The following is a 5,029-nucleotide window of genomic DNA, read 5'->3' on the forward strand; positions in this document are numbered from 1 at the left end:
TATATATATATATTTAGATAATTTTATATAATTATTAATTTAAATTATTGATGGGACCATATTTTTACAAAGGAGTTTCAAATTTTTTTTTATTTTATTTTATTATCGAATAGTGTCCAAAATAACACTAGTCTCCACTTGGGACCGGAGAAATTTATTAATTTATAGAGATTATTAATTTACCGAATATTAATTTATAGAGGTTCTACTGTAGATGATTGTCAATGTGATCTGACGTACGCATTGTGTATTAATTGTTTTGTATTATTTATGAAAGATTAATTATGAATATGTTTTTCGTATGATTTATAATTTATAAGAAAGAATGGTATGTAACTATAGACATCAATTATTTTCTTTAAAAAATCAACAAAGTTAAGTTCTTAAGTTTGAAAAGAAAATAAATTAATTCAAATAAGAATTTAGATTGTCCTATCATGATTAAACATTTAAGTGTCTTCCCATAAACACACTACTTATAATTTAGATGACGCACAAACAAAACGAGAAAATAATTTAGATTTGATGTAGGTACATGTCTTGCAAGTTTTGACTTTGTTAACAGAAAATTTTTGTTTCATGGACCCTATCCCAGTACAAGACCCTCTCAATGTTGTCTGGGAGTTGTCTAAACTCACCAACTTCAAAGGCAACATCTCAGCTGGTTTCACAACATCCGCTGGTAGCTTCACTCTATGGATCTTTGATCAAAAAGAAATGACATGGGCACTAACCAGTTCTTAACCAAAAAGCACGGATGGTGCACTTTGGTGACATAGGTGGCCAATAATTCTTTAAAACCTATCCGCAAATCAGGGTGTCAAAGTCTCTGAACTCCTTGGGATCTATCAACAACAATTTATGTTTTTCCAATCTATCTATCTATGTGTGTTGTAAGCTTGTATTTGATTAGCCTATTTTATCTAACTATTAGATTGATAATGTTCTATTATTTATCTCATTTTTGGATTGAATGAATGGTAACAATTATGGTTGCACAAAAAGAATTTATGACCAACCAATCAATGTTGAAAAAATAGAAGAAAATTAATTTGACATAAATAAAGAAATAATATAAAATTATAAACACGATAATATATGAATTCCAAATAATTCAAAGGTGAAAAAATAAATTAAATAAAACAATCTAAAAATACTACATTAAATGTTAAAATACAGTGTTCAAAAAATAAGAAGCATATATTAATTTTTTTGTCAATATATTAATCTTACCTATTACAATCTGAAAAAGGAGAAAGTAAGAGAAAATTTTGGTTTAAAAAATAAGAAAAATTCTCCTTCCTATTAAAAAAGTTTTACCAATAAAACAAAGTTGAAAGCAATATTTTTGAATAAATTATTTTGTTAGATGAAAAGTATGAGACAATCTATGTTTATATAGAAGTGAGTATTTGCAAAATTTAGAATTAATAATTAACTGTATATTTTTCTTAATCTAATTTCTATTTTTTTTTGTTGAATTAATAACTTAAATTAAAAATAAGTAAATAATGTTATAATTTCAAATTTTATGAAAATATATATATATATATATATATATAATCTCCTTATAATTATTTTAAAATTTTTTTACTTTTTGTAAATTTTTTGATAATTATCTTTTTACATTACTAATATTATTTACAACAAAATATTTTATTTTATTGTAATCTCAAATCCCTCCTATTAAATATTAATTTTTATACATGTCAAAATCTCAAATTGGTATAAATTTGACAAATGTGAAAATCTTGTTAATGGCTAACTTTCAAAACCCAATTTTATTTAATAATATATTAAATAGTCTTTTTACTTCAAAATTCATTAATGGAAAAAAAAATCCAAACGGAGTTGGCTGGCATGTCGAAAAAGAATAAGCAATCTGGGGATCCAATTCCGGTGGACGTGTTGTTCGAGATCCTCTTGAGGTTGCCTGCGAAAGATGTAGCCAGGTTCCTTTGCGTATCGAAGTTTTGGGCAACAATCATCGGCGGTCGGGAATTCATCAGATCCTACTCGCTTCAGACTTCCCAACAGCCTCGCCTCCTCTTCGCTTTCAATAACGAAATAAAGGGTTATCAAGAAAACTGGTACTTCTTCTCCAAATCAACTCATGTTTCTACTCCACTTTGCTCGTGTGAGCGTGAGCCCGGTTTTGCGTAGGGCTGCCCGGAATGGCCGATTTAGACAAGCGCCTGGTGGTGCTGACCTAATAAATAAAGTTGTTGTTGTGGAGGAGGAACCACCTGAGTTTCTATCAAGTACGGTGTGTCACTTGAAGAAACTACGGTACAACAAGCCTAGTTATGTCCATGGGTTGATCTGTTTTTTATATGGTGAAGAACAACTCGTAACTAACCCCATCACAGGCAAGTCCATAACCTTACCCACTGTCAAATCCACTGAAATGATCGTCAGGTCTTTTTTAGGATATGATCCAACCGATGCCCAATACAAAGTGTTGTGCTTGACCAATGTTACTCGGTTTTGTGAACATCAAGTCCTCACATTGGGAGGAGCTCAAAGCTGGAGAATGGTCCAGTGTTGCATTCCTCCTCACTATCCTGGATATGATTCTGTGTGCATAGACGGCATCTTATATTACAGTGCTTCCTCTAGTTTTACCATGAAGAAGCCATTCTTGGTGGGGTTTGATTTGAGGTCTGAAAGTTTGGAAGTTGCTTGGGTGCAAGATTTAGTTGAGACGATCAACGGCAAGCATGATCAATTAATCGCTAAGCTATATGTAGCCATGGTCATGTTACTTCCTATGCAAGTAATCTTCCAACTTTGTAGAATAGTAATTTTAGTTTAAAGGTTTTAGTAAGTGTATACATATATGAATTTTTCTCAGTGGCAGATGGTGACTCTTAATAAAGACTTGCTGCAACCCTCTCAATTTTTCTCTATCATCTGTTTTCAGGGTTTACTTTGCTAATATTCGCTTGAGAAGCTACGGCTTTACGATCTTAGATCGACAACAACAAGTAAATATACTAAGCGGTGTCAGCCTTAAAGTCATGGAAAAGAAAACTCTAATGTCAGCCTTTAAGAAACACAAGTTAAGAAGAAGCAGAGGAGAAATATGAATTTATAAAAAGCTTAATGAAATACGTTTTTAACATGCCTATGTAATTCTCAGATCATTGAATCTAAAAAATTTATATTTATTGTATGGTATCATAATATTTCATCTACGTAACGCAAAGCACAGTGGTTTAATTTGTTTTCGTTTTTAATTCTCAGTTGTTTTTTAATTTATCCATTTCGTTTCTCTTTTGTTTTTGTTAATTCAACTGGACGCAAAATGGTTTTCAACTTACTACATTTGTTAATAGATTTTAAAGATTATAAACTTTTGATAATGCGAGATTACATAATTTTGTTGATGGTCCTTCTACAACAAAAAAAAGTCCATTAATTTAATTTGGGTAACCCTGGTGGGAGTCGTTCTCAGCTGAGAGACTCGACCACTTTGAACAGGCTCGAATTGCTAAAGTCCATGGATTTATTATATGCAGGAGGTACGTTCTATTAATCTTTTTGTTGGTGCGGGAATTAGCACCCCCAACATTGTAACATCCGCGAACCAATTTTTGTAATTTTGGTGTGGGTGTCGATCGACACCCTTGGTGGCATCGATCGACACCATGTGTTCCGGTTTGGTCGGGTTCGTTTTAATTGTCGATTGGTTCGGTTTGGTTCAATTAAAATCCCTAAAATCGTGTGTAAAAGGGGGAAAACGACCCTAGGTCGTGTTATTTTGTTGGTAGTCGCCGCTTTTGAGAGAAAGAGAAAGAGAGAAAAGAGAGAAAACGTTTCTGAGTTTTCTGGGCTTGTTCTTGGAGATTTTGGAGAGATCTGAGGCTGTAGGAGGGTTGTCTGTTGCTGGAAACGAAGGGGGAGCTTCTGGAGGTGTTGTTTTCCACGTTTCTCAATCCAATCTTCCTGTTCTTGAGGTGAGTGCTTGACCATGGTTGATCTAAGCATGAGATCTCTCTTGTTTGTGTGTTTTCTTTGCTGTTTGTGTTGTTTTGTTGCTTAGGTTCGTTGCTTTTGTGATTCCCAGTGTTTTCTGAGGCAATTGGGTGAGATTGGGACGGATTCGAGATGTTTGGGAAGGAGAGTTCGATGTTCGGTTTCGCGCAGATCGTGTCTGCAGAGGAGGCATCGATCGACACTTGGAAGCATCGGTCGACACCATTTGGAGTGGCATCGGTCGACACTGTTTAGCATCGGTCGACACCTTTGGTTCAGCATCGGTCGACACTTTCTTGTGGCATCGGTCGACACTAGTCTCAACCGAGACTTGTTTTCCTGGTTTGCTGTATTGCTTGTGTTTGTTTGCTTGCTTGACTTGAGGGTCTCATATGCTTGTGTGTATAACCCAGTAGATGGGAGGACGGCCTCACTAAGTATTTATGATAATACTTACGCATCTCAATTGTTGTTTGTGGTGTGCAGGTAAAGGAAAAGTGTGATCGTGGAATCAAAGGCGATGAGGAGGAGGATGTTCTAGAGGCTTGATTGATTGTGGTCTAGCTGATGTTAGGTTGCTAGATTAAGTCATTGGAACATTGTAGGATGTTAGCTTTTGGTTATTTCTTTGTTTGGATTATGATGTTATTGGATTATTTATGTTGGAATATTATTGGAATTGTTTTATTTGGTTATCCGCTGTTATTGATTGTTGTTAGGATGTTAGTGGGTATGGGACCACTAGTAAATGAGGTATAAAAAAAAAAAAAAAAACGGGAAGGGTTGTTTCATTTTGGTATCAGAGCCCTTACGGTTCTAGGACTAGGGTTCATTGTGCTTTTGCTGTTGATGTTTAGGATTGCATGCTATGATTGATTGTGTGGTTGGTCAATTGTGTGTGGCATGAAGTCCTAGAACATCCTCTTCGAGCCTGTGTTGTGATTCCACGGTAAGTTGTGTTTCTTGTGTATTAGAATTATTGTTTGCTTAGCCTTCTGTTCCTGGATGATACAGATGGTTAGGGGTGAGGATGCTGTTGGTCGCGGTCGTG

General features: G+C 34.6%; 1 pseudogene; it reads left to right on the top strand.

The window, feature by feature from the left end:
• Positions 1-1,860: 1,860 nt before the first annotated feature.
• LOC109131189 (F-box protein At1g47810 pseudogene) lies at positions 1,861-2,815 on the top strand (annotated as a pseudogene).
• The last annotated feature ends 2,214 nt before the right edge of the window (positions 2,816-5,029 follow it).

This window comes from Camelina sativa, chromosome 20 (genome assembly GCF_030686135.1).
Source record: "Camelina sativa cultivar CO46 ecotype springtype chromosome 20, ASM3068613v1".
Lineage (NCBI taxonomy): Eukaryota > Viridiplantae > Streptophyta > Magnoliopsida > Brassicales > Brassicaceae > Camelina > Camelina sativa.